Genomic DNA, 20,031 nt, shown 5'->3' on the forward strand with positions numbered 1-20,031 from the left:
AGGTGATAATTGAGGTCATTGAACAAGCTCATACAGCCTAGCTAGTCAGTGGAATATTTAAGTAGAAACTCTGTTTCTTTTTATTTTTAATAGAATATGTTGTCAAGTTGGCTAACATAGCGTATATGGTATGCTATTGGTTTTGAGGGTAGATTCCCGTGATTCATCGCTTAATCCGAATTCCTCTCTGTTTTTGGAAGTCTTGCTTTTGAAATACCCACTGCACACTTACTCTGATAAACCTGGTAGAAAGAAGGGGCCCTCCTTTTTAAATTATGGTAACAATGTATTTTATCATGTAATTGTCAAAGCAGTACTCCAGACACTGAAAACATTTGGCTAAACATAATAAATGTTTTACTGAGTTTAATTAACTTCATGGGAGTAGGAAGATGAGAGATAAAAAAAGTATCCTTCTTTTGCTAGAAAAGGAAACATAGAAATAAAAATGTTTCTGTGTATAAACTCCAAAAAAAACCCTTTGTGGCTTAGAATAATAGATTTTTTCCCCCTTTTTTAGAACTGGAGGGAATGTCAGATGTCCAATACCTTAGTTTTATTCAATACCAAATTGAAGCTCAGAAAAGTAAAATAAATTTCCCAAAATTATGGCACTAATTAGACACAGAGCTGGCATCTGAAAATATGTAATTTTTGTTTCCGGGATAATGTTCCTTTGCTACAGGAATATTAACTGTATTATCTCTAGTTTTTCTGTCTAGGGAAACTCTTAAATCAGTCTCTATTTAAGACCAGAAAACTCCTACACCTGGAGCCCAAGCGGATAAACGCGTTCAAAAGGGGTCAGTGCAATTTGCTGTTTCACATTGTAAAGTCAGATTAAAATACAGGTATGGCTGTTAAAAGGAGACTTCTTTATTCCTCTCTAATTCACACAATGAGACAAAGTTGGATCATTTACTGTGTCCTCCTTTTTCTTACAGTTACATGGGCTGACCATACTAATTGTGTTTAAGGAAAGCAATTACTGAAAAGTTCCTTTAGACATGCAAATCTAATGGCCTATTTCTATAGTGCATGAAAGAAAACTCTTTGTGGAATTATAATGCTAGTGTATTTGAAGTTACCTTAAAAGAGTTTGCAATCTGCCTTCCCCTTTTAAAAATATGTGGAACAGGGCATTTGAGCCAGCTCCTGCTGAAATAAACAACAATTTCTCCCTTCCTAAAATATTACCACCGACATACTGCCTGTTCCATTCCCAACATGAATCTACACCCGACCAAATTTATTTGCTTGTATGCATTGATGCTTTGGTTTAGTGACTGAGAACTAGAAACAGAATTTGTCTCAGGTGGTTTGTAGAGAAGCAAGGGATTAAAAATGGAGAAGAGGGGGATAGAGAAGAAGGATGAAGGGGATGTGTAGCCTTTTCCCAACTGGCCCCTTCACCTGGCTTTGAACAGACAGGAGAGAGACTGAGTGACAGAGGCAGAGGCTGATGTCATTAAACTGGGACTTTGAGAGATTCTGAGCGTGGGCAGAGCTGCATCAGGACCCAAGAGACAGAGTGGCCTAGAGAGGTAGAAACTGGCCTTGTTTTTGCATGGAAGCCAGAGCCACGGAACCTAACATCAGAAACCTCCCATGTGGTGTTCATGGCCATGGTGTCCCTATGACTGGCAGTGACTGCTGTGAGGCTACTTTGATTTGTTTAGTAGATACGTATCCAGATGTGTCTACAGATCAGGAGGGTAAGAACAGAGCAGGCATCTGGTAGTATATGCTGCTGCTAGGTTTGACTCAATATTAAGTGAGACCCGCTGTTGGTTATTCTTAGATATAACTTGGCAACACTTTGAGCGAGGGCTGCTACGCTAGAGGTGAGATACTTGAGGCAACAGCCACGTCACTGACAAGGATGTATTTCAAGTTATCCAAAGAGATTCCGTAATTGCCTGCAGTTACTCCTTTCACAAGTCTCAAGAATCTCTATGTCATCCATCATAGAATAATAGACCCACACAGCCTTATAATTGGAAATGGATTATTCTCGTATCTGTATACTCACATATGGTATATGAGAAATGAACACTGTCACCTCTAGGCCGATGCAGGGACATCTCTGCGGTATATCCAACAAATTGTCATTTGATCCCTCAGTTTTGTCAGCTCTAAATTCTTATTTATAGTGAATAATTTCTATTTAGGGTAAGCCCAAAGCAGTGCTCTGGTAATGCTCACCCTTGGCTTCTACTTCTGCCCTTTGCAGACTGTTCTGTATGACATCCTCGCCAGTATTTGAAGACAGGCTTTATGTACCCCTCTCCGCCTCCTGCATTTTTAATTTTCCAATCTGGCTATCTTTTGGTTCTTCAATTATTCTATGTCTGGAATCATATCTTTCACCATCATAATCAATCTTCTCTGGACACTGATGATTTACCATTTCAATGTAGCACGCACAGGGAGACTCAAGATTTCAAGGTGGGTTCCTCGTAAGGTGTTTCTCCCCTTGATAAGGACCGTGTATATCTCTTCTTTTGAAAATGATGACTTTAAATAAATTTATTAAGTCACTGAATAAAGGGGAATTGCAAGTAAATCATCTTACGATCTCAGCAGCTGCCTTCAGTGAAGGAGAGTGAAGGCAGGTAAGGTTGTGAATGCCTACTGAAAACTTGAAATACATCAGTAGAATAGTCACAAAAATTCCATGGGCTATCGGTACCATCACCTCCATTGTACAGAGGAGAAAACTCAGGCTCAGAGAAGTTCCATAATTTGGCCAAGGCGCAAAGCTGGCAAATATAGAACCCGAATCTCTGTGTATATAAGTATATAAATGAATGTGAAAAAGGGTTTTTCTGACTCTATCTGGTACTTACTTTTCCAAGTTCTTGCTCCTCCAGATTAGGTGATATTTTAGAAGAGAAAAAGCATCTAAAGCAGCCTCTTCCGTACTTAAAATGCTCACACATGCTAATCCATGAAATAGAAGTAGGAGTGGGGAGCTATGGCAGGATAAATGGCTTCCATGGCATAGAAAACAATCACAACAATTCTAAGACGATGAGGTTCCAGGCCTCACTAATGTGATATTACTAGTGATGTCTCCACAGAGAGAGCTAATAGTTACTTCACACACCCAGGTATTTCACGTGAACCCATCTCCTCTCTCTTGAACGTGTGCAGTTTATTTATTTGTTTTTGATAGAAACCAAATACAGATATTTAGCTCAATTCCTATTAGATTTCAACCTCTCTTTGGTGCCCATTTTTCTGGCCTGTTGATTTTGCCGTCCAGTGAATTAATTCACATTTATATCTGTATTTTGTCATCCATATATCTGGATGGTAAGCATTCTGGGCTTTCATTCAGGCTCTGAGGTAAATCTTGAAGAGGACCAAATGTAGGACAGAGAGCTTTCACAGCTTTCTATACCCCGGTTTATACATAGTGAAGATCAGAATTTAGATGATGAAAGGCTTCCCATGAAAGCATGGTCATTCAAGAAAATTCTCCCTGGAATTACTAACATCAATGTTCCTTTCTTCCTTTTACCTGAAAAAAAATGCAGAGTAAATAAATATGGTATAGATTATCATATATATCACATATATGATCATATCTAACAATAATCTGTGTTACTTATAAGTTGACTAAATTTTATAGAATATAAATAAATGCCTTAACATCGCCAATCTAGTAAGTGTTACAGCCTGATCACAAGACTGGTTACTGATTTAGAAGTCTGTCTATTAAGTACTATTCTCTCTAAATACTCACCTAAGTTTTCTTTTAAAATTCTTTTAAATGTTTTTATTTTTGAGAGAGAGAGAGAGCAGGGGAGGGGCAGACAGAGAAAGACACAGAATCCGAAGCAGGCTCCAGGCTCTGAGATGTCAGCACAGAGCCCGACATGGGGCTTGAATTCATGGACAGTAAGATCATGACCTGAGCTGAAGTTGGACGCTCAATGGAACCATCTCAGGTGTCCCAGTTGCCTAAGTTTTCTGTTTCTCTTTTATTTCTATGTTTCTCTTTTGGACCTACTTTTTTCCTCCTTAGTCTGTCTGTCTTTCTTTCTTTCTTTCTTTCTTTCTTTCTTTCTTTCTTTCTTTTTTTAATGTTTATTTATTTCTGAGACAGAGAGAGACAGAGCATGAGTGAGGGAGGGGCAGAGAGAGAGGGAGACACAGAATCAGAAGCAGGCTCCAGGCTGTAAGCGGTCAGCACAGAGCTCGACGCAGGGCTCGAACTCACAAACCGTGAGATCATGACCTGAGCCGAAGTCGGTCTCTCAACCGACTGAGCCACCTAGGCGCCCCCCTCCTTAGTCTTTCATTTAACCTTGTCCTCAGTATGGAAAGCTGGCAGTGGCAAACTGTCAGAATCACCATCACCTTCTAAAAACAGCACTCCAGCTGCCAGAAAGGAGCCCTGAAGATCCTTAAAACTTCTGCTTTATAAGGGGTTCTCCATGGACACTTTTAAAAACGCTGTGGCTTCATGTCAATGTATACATGATGTTTCCCTATACATAATTGCTACATAATTGTTTTTAAAGTTGAGTTCAAGAATAGTTCACCAGAGCAAATATCAGGAGAGATGTTTTCCCAAGCAGTATGTAGACAGTCTCAAGGGTTTTAAAAAGTAAAATGACTTTTCATCTTTGGGAGATGGTGTCACTGTGTTTCTTACTGAAGCATGGAATAACTTAGCATTTCTCTTAGGTGGTTATGATTTAGAAGATAAAATCCATATCACTGGATTTGATCATTCAAGTAAAATTTCAGGACTTTTTTTTTTTTTCCTGAATGCTTATACTGTTGCTAGGTGCTATGTAAGCTGCTTCAAATGCAGCAATATGATAACAAAGAATAATAAGACAAGGACCTATCCTCAGATAGAGGAGATCCATAACCAGCACTATGTAATGTTAGACAGAATTACATACGCAAATCACAGGAACATATCCTAGATAATGAGCTAAATAGATGTTCGATAGCATAATGTGCTGGAATCCAGCATATAAACTAGAATCCAGCATTTTAAAATGTAATTGTTTTTGACATTATTGCTGATTGAATCATTGTATTCACTTGGGGTGGCTATTATCAACAGCCATTCTTGAAATACTTTCTAATTTAGTCACTAAAATGCAAACTGTTTTATGTTGATGGTTTTGATTGAATATAACTAAAATTTCCCTAAGAAGTAACTGGTTTTCACGGAGGGGGGCTGGGACACTACAGCATGTCCTGAGTTCATCCATGACATTAAATCATAGGATCCAACACAAATGAAAAAATGTGGTGAAAATTTCCTGAACATTTGTGAAAAAGGAAATACTAAAGAGCAGACTTGAACTAGTGTTTGAAGCAGAGAAAGTCAAGTAACTGTGGGTCATATTTGCCTTTTAAAAATCTAATTATCTTAGGGGTGCCTGGGTGGCGCAGTCGGTTAAGCGTCCGACTGCAGTCAGGTCACGATCTCGCGGTCCGTGAGTTCGAGCCCCGCGTGGGGCTCTGGGCTGATGGCTCAGAGCCTGGAGCCTGTTTCCGATTCTGTGTCTCCCTCTCTCTCTGCCCCTCCCCCGTTCATGCTCTGTCTCTCTCTGTCCCAAAAATAAATAAATGTTGAAAAAAAAATTAAAAAAAAATCTAATTATCTTTTATTTATCTTCTTATCAAATCACAAATAGAAGAACTACTAACACATTGGACCCTTTTTAATGTGTGCCAATTTTATACCTTACTTTACTGAGTAAAGATTGAGATTTACTCTAAATTTCCAAATATCAGTAGCCATACTGGTATATATATGCCGTTATGTTATTGTCCCTCAGGTTAAAATCCCAAGGAATTCCCTTAAGTATTGAATGCCCCAACTATTCTCACTTATTGAGCTAGTATTCACATTACACTTACAAGTATACACTGGTTTATGCATGTGTAAGTCATGTGCATTCATGGACACATATTGTCATTTTATGGGAAAAAATTTGGAACCCTATGGGAAAGGAAGTTCAAGATTGGAATTCATATTTCTTAGTCCTTGAAAAATATACAAATGCCTCTTGAATATTGAATGACATAGTAGTTGTTTCACCTAATTTTTATCCTTTGAACTTTCCTGAGGACAAACACTCTATGTGATTGACTAGAGACTTCATCTGTTATATGCAAAAACCGAGGCCAGAGAGGTAATGTGACTGTCCCCAAATCACGTACCTATTAGGCACTTCAACTACAGCATTTCTAATTATAGTTGTAATCTTTTAAAGCATATATGCATTATAACTATTTAACTCTGAAAGTCATGCAGCTGGTACAATGTAGAGAAAGCATTTCAAGCCAGAACTCTAAAGCCTCCTGCTTTTACTATTGTCATGGAGGGAGAGGAAACAGCATGACAGACATGGTCCTTTCCCAATGCCCTGTCTGGGAAACATTATTCCCCATTCAAAATTTGAGCATGAGAGATCTTCATTTTTATTGCTTGCTTCACCATCCCCCATCTCAGGGCAAGAAATCTATTGCATATGACAAAAAAAAAATGTATTTCATTTTTTTCTTGCTTAGTTTGCTCTATTTTGTTAACATGTTTCTCCAATAACATGTCAAATTCTGAAACGGTCAGTAAGTTGGCATGCTAAGTCTTGGGAGGTCCATTTTCTAGAATTTATTTTTACCACCAAATAGTCTTTGCAGATGAAGGATCATGACATTGAGCCAAGTTAACTGTTTGGGGGCAGATTTTTCTCATGGGTGGCATCCCATATAGTTCTCCCTTGTGCTGGTCACCCAACAGATAACTCATTGTTGCAGTAGCTAATTTTCATTGAGTTCCTACTGTGGTTGGCACTTTACATGGATTAGCTTGTGAAAATCTCATAATTACTTTTTCAGAAAGATCTTGTTATAATCCATGTATTACTTGATATCACAAACGAGGCCCACCTTTTGGAATGTTAGACAATTTTGTAATGATCACCATCTCATCTACAGATCAATGAAGAGATTATTGAGGCTTGGAACTTTCTCTGTAACTTGGCCCTCAATGGTTTCTGCCTTAGCCTACATCAGTTACTTTGGCCAATTTTCATTGCATATGAACATGCTTATATCCAAGGAAACAGGAACTAATTCTAAAAGTAAAATTTTGTCAGATTTTCATGTTAGCTATTTTATAACATAGAGGAGGAAAGCTTTCCCCTTCTCTTCTAGGTTCTTTGCCTGGTCTAATAATTAAATTGACACGGACCAATTAACAGAAGAAAAAAAAATAATTCTGTACATACAGTAGCCTAATTAAAATGATGAGAATCAAGAAAGTGACCAAAACAGTCAGTTTTATACTTTTTTATAGTTAGATAAAGGAACAACAAATTCATGAAGAATTGAGACAAAGAAGTTTGAGCTTGAGCTAGTAAATTAGTAACGAGGTAACAAATTCATGCAGTCTTCTGGGACCTAAATTCCTTATGATCAGGATGTCCCGTTTCCTCCTAAATACAGAGGCTACCTTGCACGTGGGAGTTAGTACCTGCTCTCAGGAGGACAAAGGAGGGTTAGAGTGTCCTTCTCGCCCTGTCCATTTCTCAAGTAACTTAATTTAAAATATCAATATGCCAAAGTGTCGTATTTGTGGTTGCATATTCTACTCTCCTTAAATAAAATGAAGGCAATGTACATTTACAAGAAAAAGCTCATTTTTATACTTATTAGAAAAAATGCAATAGAATTTGTCTGATGTATGTTCTTTAACATCCTATCCTACTTTTTCTGTTGTTCTTCTATTTTTTTTATGAGTCTTTGTTATTCAAAATGTTCTTCCAATTGGCCACATGCTGCAAAGTCATAATTGTTAGAAACAACCAAAAACAATCCCATTTTTACCTTTTGTTCATTCATTCAAGAAATATTTACTGATCATCTACAATGCTCATGGCATCATCTCTGGCAGTGAGAAGGCAATGATAAAAAAGAAACCCCTGGCTTCAAGCATACTAAAAGTTTGGGTTGACATATTCTCTGTTAGTACTGTATGTTCTATTTTTTAAATCATGATATTATGATGAATTATAAGAGATATGTAGTTGATATTTGTCTCCTTTCTGGGACAGAGCTTCTAAACCCCTTGGAATTTCCTAAGTAATGGGTGTTACAGGTGTGGTGCCTTTTGTTATTATAATGTCTAATGTCCTGACTTTTGGAATGCCCCTAGGTCACCTGAGGATGGAGACTGGTCACTGGGGGAACCAATCCTTTGATAAGAGTGTTGGAACATTCAGTTCCACTTCCTGACCTCCCAGGAGGGGTAGGAATTGGAGGAAAAAAAAAAAATCACTGACCACTGATTTAATCAACTGTGCCTATTCAGTGACGTTTCATAAAAACTGAAGGACAGTGTTCTGAGATTTTCCATGTTGGTGAACACACGGAGGCGTTGGTGCCACTCAAATCCAAGTTCAATTGACTGTCGCTGGCAAGGCCAATCCTCAAGAGACTGGTTTCGATTGGAAAGGAATAGGAGCTTTATTCAGGAGACCCACCCACCTGGGGAGAAGGTGGACTCTTGTCCAAAGCCCAACACTGAGGTTTCTGCCTGGTGCAGAGATTTTTATTTTATTTATTCTTTTTAAGTTTATTTATTTACGTTGAGAGAGAAAGTGAGCGCAGGGTAGGGGCAGAGAGAGAGAGCAAGAGAGAGAATCCCACGTAGGCTCTGTCTGCACTGTCAGCGCAGAGCTCTACATGGGGGTCGATCTTATGCACGTGAGATCATGACCTGAGCTGAAATCAAGAGTCGACACTTAACCAACTGAGCCACGCAGGCAGCCCCTGGCGCAGAGATTTTTTAAAGGGGTTTACTCAGGTAAGAGAGTACAGTAGTCTACGATGTTTCTTGATTGCGTGCAGACTGGCTGATGCCAGCTACAGAATTATCTGGGTGCTGGGAGGTTGTGCAAGACGTTCTAGTTCCTTGGTGCCTGGGGTGCAGACTCGTGCAAAGGAATCTGGTTCCTTGGTACCCGGGGACAGTTGGGCGGGGATACTTTGTCCTTTGCACAAAAGACGGCAAGGTCTACAGATGCACAAAGGGAGGTCAGTAAAGTTATCTGGGTGACCTTAAAAAAGAAAGACGTTTTGCTAAGAGATTGCTGGGCTAGTAAGAAAGCCAAGGTGGTTTCAAACAGACTCGCTGGCCTCTGTGGCCTGGGAGAGTTCTGATCCTTCATTCCCCAAGGCCAGTGGTCTGTAATCTCAAAGAAAGTAAATCGATTCGGTTACAGATCAAGGACCTGAGGTCAGCAAGCAAGGAGTCTGTTACTTTTTTGAGGCTGGTTAACCCTTAAGATTGGCTGCAGCTTTTGTTAGTTGGGAGAGTGAAGTGTCTGGAGATGTCACTGATGCCAGCACCTGTTCCCATACGGTGCCCTATCCATCTTTTCTGTCTGGCTCTTCCTGAATTATATATCTATATCTATATCTATATCTATATCTATATCTATATCTATATCTATATCTATATCTATATCTATATCTGTATCTGTATCTGTATCTGTATCTGTATCTGTATCTATATCTGTATCTATCTATATCCTTTTGTAACAAACTGGTGCTCTAGTAGGTAAAATGTTTCTCTGAGTTCAATGACCTTCTCTAGCAAATTAATCAAACCTGGAAAGGAGGTTGTGGGAACCTCTAATTTATAGCCTGTCAGTCATAAGTACAGGTAACAACCTGCGCTTGCAAATGGCATCCTGAGTTGGAGTCCAGCTCAGGAGAAGTCTTCGGAACCTCTAATTTGTAACCGGTGGGTCCGAAGCACAGGTAACAGCCTGGGCTGACAACTGGTATTTGAAGGAAGGGCAGTCTTGTGGGACCGAGCCCTCAACCTGGGGGATCTGATGCTACCTCCAGGTAGATAGGGTCAGGAAGGAGTTGAGTTCCAGGACTCCCTACTGGTGTCTGAGTATTGCTTGGTGTTCTGCGGGATGAGCCAGGTCCCCCACCACCAACCCCCCCCCCCCCCGCCAACACACAGGTTGGAATTAGATCCAGGAACACCCCAAAAGGTATTCACGACACAACTTGTATTTGCTAAAGTCTATTTTAGCTAAAGTCTACTCTTTGGTCTGTGAGACTAAGGCAAGATTTCAATGTGTCATAGAATTTTGGACTTGGGAAAAACTAAATGTACTGAGGGCCTCAAATGGGTTACATGGTTCCTGGAGAGGGTCTCATATGTTGTAAACAGACACTGAAGAAAGACTCTTGGCGGTCTTCATATATTATAATCAACCCAGAGACGCTAAGTGACGCATCAAGTTCACACAATTATTCCACATCAGAGCACTTTATCTTCAGACTCAAATTCCACTGTTCTATTCACATACACTCTGACCCTTCTCTGAAGACGCTCGCAGTACATTCGACAGCTGGAATTTATGGATTGTGGAGAAATGTACCTACCTGGGGCGGGAGTTGAGAGTATAGATGGGGGTTGACAATCTGGGTTGAGATACCACCTCTGCCTACTGAACCCCTTGTCTCTGTTTTTCTCTCTTTAAAATTGAGTGTTAATAATGGTGCCGGATATGAGTGGTTGTTGTGGACTATATAAGTCAGCAGAAACTTAGCACCTAGTAATTGCTATATATTTGTTAACTTTAAAGAGATCATGTGATTTTTTTTAATATATGAAATTTATTGTCAAATTGGTTTCCATACAACACCCAGTGCTCATCCCAAAAGGTGCTCTCCTCAATACCCATCACCCACCCTCCCTTCCCTCCCACCCCCCATCAACCCTCAGTTTGTTCTTAGTTTTTAACAGTCTCTTATGTTTTAGCTCTCTCCCACTCTAACCTCTTTTTTTTTTTCCTTCCCTTCCCCCATGGGTTTCTGTTAAGTTTCTTAGGATCCACATAAGAGTGAAACCATATGGTATCTGTCTTTCTCTGTATGACTTATTTCACTTAACATCACACTCTCCAGTTCCATCCACGTTGCTACAAAGGGCCATATTTCATTCTTTCTCATTGCCACGTAGTATTCCATTGTGTATATAAACCACAATTTCTTTATCCATTCATCAGTTGATGGACATTTAGGCTCTTTCCATAATTTGGCTATTGTTGAGAGTGCTGCTATAAACATTGGGGTACAAGTGGCCCTATGCATCAGTACTCCTGTATCCCTTGGATAAATTCCTAGCAGTGCTATTGCTGGGTCATAGGGTAGGTCTATTTTTAATTTTCTGAGGAACCTCCACACTGCTTTCCAGAGCAGCTGCACCAATTTGCATTCCCACCAACAGTGCAAGAGGGTTCCCGTTTCTCCACATCTTCTCCAGCATCTATAGTCTCCTGATTTGTTCATTTTGGCCACTCTGACTGGCGTGAGGTGATATCTGAGTGTGGTTTTGATTTGTATTTCCCTGATAAGGAGCGACGTTGAACATCTTTTCATGTGCCTGTTGGCCATCTGGATGTCTTCTTTAGAGAAATGTCTATTCATGTTTTCTGCCCATTTCTTCACTGGGTTATTTGTTTTTCGGGTGTGGAGTTTGGTGAGCTCTTTATAGATTTTGGATACTAGCCCTTTGTCGGTTATGTCATTTGCAAATATCTTTTCCCATTCCGTTGGTTGCCTTTTAGTTTTGTTGGTTGTTTCCTTTGCTGTGCAGAAGCTTTTTATCTTCATAAGGTCCCAGTAATTCACTTTTGCTTTTAATTCCCTTGTCTTTGGGGATGTGTTGAGTAAGAGATTGCTACGGCTGAGGTCAGAGAGGTCTTTTCCTGCTTTCTCCTCTAAGGTTTTGATGGTTTCCTGTCTCACATTCAGGTCCTTTATCCATTTTGAGTTTATTTTTGTGAATGGTGTGAGAAAGTGGTCTTAGTTTCAACCTTCTGCATGTTGCTGTCCAGTTCTTCCAGCACCATTTGTTAAAGAGACTGTCTTTTTTCCACTGGATGTTCTTTCCTGCTTTGTCAAAGATGAGTTGGCCATACGTTTGTGGGTCTAGTTCTGGGGTTTCTATTCTATTCCATTGGTCTATGTGTCTGTTTTTGTGCCAATACCATGCTGTCTTGATGATGACAGCTTTGTAGTAGAGGCTAAAGTCTGGGATTGTGATGCCTCCTGCTTTGGTCTTCTTCTTCAAAATTACTTTGGCTATTCGGGGCCTTTTGTGGTTCCATATGAATTTTAGGATTGCTTGTTCTAGTTTCGAGAAGAATGTTGGTGCAATTTTGATTGGGATTGCATTGAATGTGTAGATAGCTTTGGGTAGTATTGACATTTTGACAATATTTATTCTTCCAATCCATGAGCAGGGAATGTCTTTCCATTTCTTTACATCTTCTTCAATTACCTTCATAAGTTTTCTATAGTTTTCAGCATACAGATCTTTTACATCTTTGATTAGATTTATTCCTAGGTATTTTATGCTTCTTGGTGCAATTGTGAATGGGATCAGTTTCTTTATTTGTCCTTCTGTTGCTTCATTGTTAGTGTATAAGAATGCAACTGATTTCTGTACATTGATTTTGTATCCTGCAACTTTGCTGAATTCATGTATCAGTTCTAGCAGACTTTTGGTGGCATGTGATTTTTAAAAATACAGAGACGGGGCTCCTGGGTGGCTCAGTCAGTTAAGCATCTGACTCTTGGTTTAGGCTCAGGTTATGATCTTGCAGTTCTGTGAGTTCAAGCCTCGTGTCCGGCTCTGTGCTGACAGTGTGGAGCCTGCTTGGGACTCTCTCTCTCCTTGTCTCTGTGTCCCTCCCCCACTCGTGCTGTCTCTGTCTCGCTCAAAATAAATAAATAAACTTAAAAAAATACAGAGACATATTAACTATGACAATAAACTAGTGATCTTGATTTCTTAATACAGTATATTTCTATAATATAGGCAGTGGACAGAAGTCAGTTTTTCTTCCAGTTGGAGGATGCTACCACAGGTATGGGCATTAGGGCTGTTGTATAGCTAAGAATTGTACCGTGAACATAGAAGTTACTTATCTCCAAAATGGACATGGTTGGGGATAGAACAAACTATCTTAGAACTCTGCAGTCTGAGGAAGGAATGGGCTGAAACAAGTAACCTACTAAAAAAACAAAACCAAACAACAATAAAAAAGAGTTACTTATTACTCGACCTGAGCTTACCTCTTTAGCAGGAAAAATAGATAAGAAAATAATGTGCGGTGAGGGCGTGGCAGAGGTAAGCCCAGAGGGCACGAAAAGCGGTGCACCTGAACTTGCTGCCCAATTCCATGATTAAGGAAATCAGGCCTGACTAGAGTCAGTCCACCTGGCTTTACATCCTGATTCATCACTTACAAGCTGTGTCATCCTCTTGCATGTTACTTAATTCCTCTTTTTCTCATTGTAGAAATAGCTCCCTAGCATAAGTTTTTGTTTTGTTTTGTTTTGTTTTCCCCCAAATGACATTTGTTTCTTAGTTGCAGAATCGAATCCCCCTTCCCTCTGATTCCTTCCTGATAAGGAATTACTTCTCCAAAATGGGTTCCCTGTTGGTCTACGTCTTGCAAAATTCTATCAAAATTGGCTGTATCTGATGTTGAAGGTCAGCAATCCCAGTAGAAGGCTGAGGTGGCTGAGGCCACAGGACATGTCATGTTGGATGGCTGCAACCACAAGGCTGGGACCCCTCATCGTGCCAAAGATGTGGCTGATGCTACCACAGTCATGATTACTGAAGGGGCAGATGGTGCACCTGGTCCACCATATTCCATGGCTGCCGCCATAAAGTTGGTTAGACCCCAACCTCTGTCACATCATGGGGAAGGGCTGCTGCTTCCCAACCTATGAATGTTGATAAGAGTGCAAACTTCTGCAAAGGAGCAGAGACCAAATCCATATTCTTTAATTCCAGTTGTATCTGTTCATTTTACCCATCTGATGTTTGTATCTGCATATCTCAATAAAGGCATTTTTCCCTCCCTGAGTCCCCACTTGGCAGAAGCAGCACACATTCCACTTACAGTGCACGACCTGGTCAGAGATCCTGGGGAGACAGAGTAACACACATTTTTAACCTGTATTTAAATTACGTCTTTTTCTTTTTTGGCCGATTATCCACTCTTAAGCCAGCCTCAGCCACTTTGGGTGAGTCTCTTGTCCCTACTTCAGTTCCATGTTTTGTTTATTTGTTTTGTTCTTTGGCATGACAGCTTAGCATTAAGGCTTTAACACTGAGCTTTCCAATCAGTTCTATCTTCACTACGCCCTGAGAATAGGAAAATTTTGGTTAAAATTAAACTTTAGTCGCAATGGTCAGACAGCTTGTAACTATAAACTTGAGTTTTTATTCTCTCCCAAACACATCACACTTTGCATTGCTTTTTACAAAGTATTTGTATATATATGTACATATTTAGGGGCAGCTACCACAATTACTGGCTAAACAATAAATTGAATACTGATAGTTCTTTTCTCTGTGTTCAATATTTGGTTTTGTGTAACTGTTTTACCTGCCCATTAAAAGAAACAACCAAAAATGTTCATTTACATTCAGATGTTTGCTATTTTCTTTTCAGTTAAACATGCAAATTGTCATCATTGGCAAATTGACTATACAACAATTAGATGGAAATCGCCTCTTTATTCAGTTTTTCTAAAGCATGAGTGTCTCTTCCAGTTTCCAAATACATTTCCCTTTTCCTGTGTTTCGGGTTTTGTGTGATTTTTAGTAATCAGTTCCTTTTAATTGCTTTTTTTTTTTTTCAAATTCTCCAACCCTTGCATCAAGCTGCGCTTTAGAATTGGATTTAGATTTTGTTTTGTTTTCTTTTCCTAGGGTATTATTTGTGGAACATCAATGATGCCTTGTAAAATCCAGAATAAAAGATGTCATAAGAGAATTGACTCTTATTTTAAACTAAAATGACAAGAGACCAAAACCACTTGTTTTAGTCGAAAAATATGTCTTTTTTCGGTGATACTTGGAATATATTCACCATCTTTGCTAAGGCTAGAAGTCTGTGACTGAATATCCTCTGTGACCTTTTAAACTTTCTTTCTCTGGCTCTAGTTCTTGTTTTATTGGAGCCACGTGTTTTGAATGTCTCCCAAGTCCGGTTCCTTGGCTCTCTGCTCTTCTCTATTTATATCCGTCACTCTTAGAGCTTTCCTTTCACCACTATATATGGGTGATCTCTGACCCTGACCTAAATTCTAGCTTTACCTGTCTAAAAGTTGCTAGAATATATTTTTATTGGACATCTTGAGCTAAAAAGCCCACAACTTATGCTTGGTGTTTTATTTTTTATGGTTGCCTCCATTGGCAAAGAATGAGATAAATCTCTACAGTGCCTGCTCAAAAATATTAGTATTCCTGTTTCATTGACTCCTTTTCAGGAAGCCAGTTTGCATGCAAAACAATTTAAGCTACATCCTATAAACTCACTTCTAAAGAAGTAAATATTATCAATATATATTTATGCTTCCATATATATTTTATGCTTCCATATATATATTTATGCTTTTTTATTATTTATTTTTTACTGTGCTTAAAAAGCATAAGATAAAATTTACCATCCTCACCATTTTTAAGTGTACAGTATGGTTAATTATATGCACATTGTTGTTGCCTTTTTACTCTGTTGATTGTTACCTTTGCTGTGCAGAAGCTTTTAAGTTTGATAATAGTCCCATTTTTCTATTTTTATTTTGTTGTACGTTGGTGTTTTATGTAAGCAAACAATGCTAAATGCTATGTCATGAATTTTTTTTACCCTGTGTTTTCTTCTAGGAGTTTTATAGTTTCAGGTTTTATGTTTATCTTTTCAATCCATTTTGAGTTCATTTTTGTATTTTGGTCTATTTGCCGGTACTGGACTGTTTCCATTGCTATAGCTTTGTAATATGTTTTGGATTTAGGATATGTGAGGCCTCTAGCTTTGTTTTTCTTTCTCAAGATTGTTTTGATTAAAGTCTCTGACATTCCATATGGATTTTAGGACACTTTTCCTATTTCTGAAAACAATACCACTGGGATTTTGATATGAATCAAATTGAATCTGTGAATCACTTTGAGTAGTATGAACATTTTAACAATAGTATGTCTTTCAATTAATGAACATGAGACATGTGTCCATTGATTGATGTCTTCTGTACCTTCAGGCATGTTTTGTAGTTTTCAGTTACAAGTCTTTCATATCCTTGGTTAAGTTTATTTATAAACATGTCATTTGTGAACAGAAATATTTTTACTTCTTTCTTTCAATGTTGATGTTTCAAGTTTTTTTTTTTCTTACCTATTTTCTCTAGCTAGGATTTTCAGTATTAAGTTAAATGGAAGTGGGAAGGGTGCACATTATTATCCTGTTACTGAACTTAGAGAAAAAACTCAGGTTTTCTCCATTGGGTATAATGTTAACCTGGAAGTTTTTCATAGATCGCTTTTGGCACGATGTAATTTCCTTCTATTCTTAGTATGCTGAGTGTTTTTATCATGAAAAAGTGTTGAATTTTGTCAAATGACTTTTATGCATTAATTGAAATGATTATGTGGCTTTATCTTTTAATGTGGTATGTAGCATCAATTGATTTTTGCATATTGAAACATTCTGGCATTCCAGAAGTAAATCCCACTTAGTCATAGTATATAATCTTAATTTTGCTGGATTTGGTTTGCTAGTATTTTGTGGATGTTTTTCATCAACATTTATTGGGATAAGGGTACATAGTTTTCTTTTCTTATAGTATCTTTGTCTAATTTTAACATTAGGGGTAATTCTGGCCTCATAGAATGAATTTGGAAATGTTTCCTCCTCTTCAAGTTTTTGGGAAAAGTTTGAGAAATCTTGGTGTTAATGCTTCCTTAAATGTTTGGTAGACATATTCAGTGAAGTTGTGTAGTCCTGGATGTTGCTTTGTTTTTTTTTTTTACATTTATTTATTTTTGAGAGACAGAGAGAGACAGAACACAACTAGGGGAGGGGCAGAGAGAGAGGAAGACACAGAATCTGAAGCAGGCTCCAGGCTCTGAGCTGTCAGCACAGAGCCTGACACAGGGCTCGAACCAACGAACCGTGAGATCATGACTTGAGCTGAAGTCAGACACTCAACTGACTGAGCCACCCAGGCGCCCCAGTGGATGTTGCTTTGTTAGATTATTGATTCAATCTCCTACTAGTTATCAGTTTGTTTAGATTAAAAAAACATCTTTATGATTCAATTTTGGTATGTTATATATTTTTAGAAATTTATCCATCTTTTCTTCATTATCCAGTTTGTTGGTATATAATTATTTAGAGTAATTTGTCCTCTGTTGTTTCTGTGACATCAGTGATAATGTCTCTTCAATCATTTCTGAATTTTATTATTTGAGTCTTTTCTCTTTTTTCTTAGTCTATTTAAATTTTTTTTTAATATTTATTTGTTATTTTTGAGAGACAGAGACAGAGTGTGAGCAGGGGAGGGTCAGAGACACACACATACACACACACACACACACACACACACACACAGAATCTGAAGCAGGCTCCAGGCGCTGAGCTGTCAGCACAGAGCCCGATATGGAGCTCGAACCCACGAACCATGAGAACATGACCTGAGCCTAAGTCATATGCTTAACCGACTGAGCCACCCAGACTCATGTGTTTATTTTTTTTTAAGATTTATTTTTAGTTACTTATTTACTTTTTTTTAGAGAGAGAAAGAGAGAGAACACAAGTGGAGAGAGAGAGAGAGAGAGAGAGAGAGAGAGAGAGAGAGAGAGAGAGAATGAGAATCTTAAGCAGTCTCCAAGCTCAATGAACAGCCTGATGTGGGGCTTGATCCCAGGATCCTGGGATCATGACCTGAGCTGAAATCAAGAGTTGGGCACTCAACCAAATGAGCCACCTAGGCAGCACCTCATGTGTTTAAGAAAGATAATTTTTTCTTCTTTTTCTTTTTTTAAAAATTTTTAAGTATTTATTTTTGAGAGAGAGAGAGAGAGCGTGAGCGGGAGGGGCAGAGAGAGAGGGAGACACAGAATCTGAAGTAGGCTCCAGGCTCTGAGCTGTCAGCATAGAGCCCAATGCAGGGCTCGAGCTCACAGACCATGAGATCATGACTTGAGCTGAAGTTGGACGCTTAACTGACTGAGCCATCCAGGTGCCCCTTTTCTTTTTCTTTTTTACACTGCAATACTCATTAACCTAAACATGGAAGAATATGTCACATATTCATACTTGTGATTTTAAGAGTAGAATAGAAGTCTGAAGATCCTAGGATGAGGCATTGTCTTTGTCTTTTTGGATTGCCATAATAGAATACCATGGTTTAGTTACAGGAAACGAATTGTCTCATGGGTCTGAAGGCTAGAAGTCCCAGATCAAGGTCCAGCTGGGTCAGTTTCTGAAAAGGGGAGTTTTTTTCTAGCTTGCAAATGGCTGCCTTCTGGTTGTGTCCTCATAAGGCAGAGAGAGAATGAACAAGTTCTCTGTTACCAGATCACAATCACTCTTGTGAGCTCATTTAACCTTAATTACCTCCTTATAGGCCCTATCTCCAGTTAGTTACACTGGGGGTTAGAGCTTCCAGATATGAATTCTGGAGGGCACAATTCCATCTAGAGCAGGTGTATATGGAAAGAGGGGAAATATTTTCTGGTTTTGTGCAACATAAATTTGGAACATCCTTTCACCAAAAAGAAGATACTGACAACAAACATTGAAATGGACTTTTATTCTAAGATAAATTTTTCTAATTTTTCAATTTCTGCCAGTATTTTTTATATGGAATCACTTGTGGGAAAGGGCAGAAATTCACTCAAATTTTCTAGGGAAAGAAAAAAAAAACAAGTAATCCTATGGAATTATAATATAGGAATGCAGCCAGATTTCCTAAGTCCTCAACAGCTCTGAAGTCTTTCCTTAACTGTTTGATACAATGTAAATCTTACACTGATTAAAACTTATACTGAATAGTAACTTAATAGAAAAAAGTCTATTTTAGATATGTGCTGAGCTCCATAATATTATAGAGTTTTGCAGAAACGAAAGAAAACAATACATCACAGAGGTTCAATCATATTCCTAGAGAAAAGAAAAATTTCTTTTAATTTATTTTCCTCACTTAGATTGTCCAAGGTATAAATGAAGGGAAAAAATTATGTCACACTGTTACCTGACTCTGTTTCCTTTCTAATGAAGTGATATAGTTTCCCTCTGATAAGAAAATACTAATATCCAGTGGCCTGTTTTCTTTGAATATGAAGGATTTATATGTACATATCACCCCTTCTCTATCATTTGCCATAAATCTCTATACTACCTTGTGGTTACTTAGATGAGGCACCTCCTCCTAATGACTTCAAATAAATATTGAAATGGGCTTAAAAACAAAATCTATTATAAAGTCCAATTTCATATATTTGATTATTTATAATCACATTTAGATGTTCAAATTCAGTTATTTTATTAAAACTCCAAAACTCCCTTTAAAGAAAAATACCAAAGGGGGAAAAATGACATTATTTAAAAGTCACTGAAAACATTAAGAATTAGATCTGGTCAGAAAAGGCAGTGATTCATAACCTGAATTAATAGTATACTTGTGTTTGTTCAATGTAGTTTTAAATGGAAGAAAAATCATATGTAAATTGTAGTAAATGCTGAAATGAAGAAGAGAAAATGAGTTCTTCCCTGAATGAAAAATGATGGTCAAGGGAAATAATAAACAAAACTTTATATACAAATGCCATGTAGGTGGATGTCCAATTGAAAGTAATAAAACTGACCTTATATTGCCTCTAAATTCAAGATGAAATTGTCAGTTAATGATACTCACTTTTCAAAGGTGATTCTAGCAATCACTTTGAATCATTGGGAAACTTATGAAATTCTTCCAAATGTTTAAAAAGATCTTGCTCATATTTCTCCTTCTTTTAACTCCTTCCCTCTGAGTTCATATTATTTTCTAGAATGCATCCAACCTGTAATGTAACCTAGAGGGTAGTCATATGGCTGTTAACAGAATTAAATCTTAATGTTGTGAAATGCATAAAGTTTGACTTTTCTGTAGGCTGTCACTTTTTCT

Source organism: Felis catus, chromosome B2 (assembly GCF_018350175.1).
Source record: "Felis catus isolate Fca126 chromosome B2, F.catus_Fca126_mat1.0, whole genome shotgun sequence".
Lineage (NCBI taxonomy): Eukaryota > Metazoa > Chordata > Mammalia > Carnivora > Felidae > Felis > Felis catus.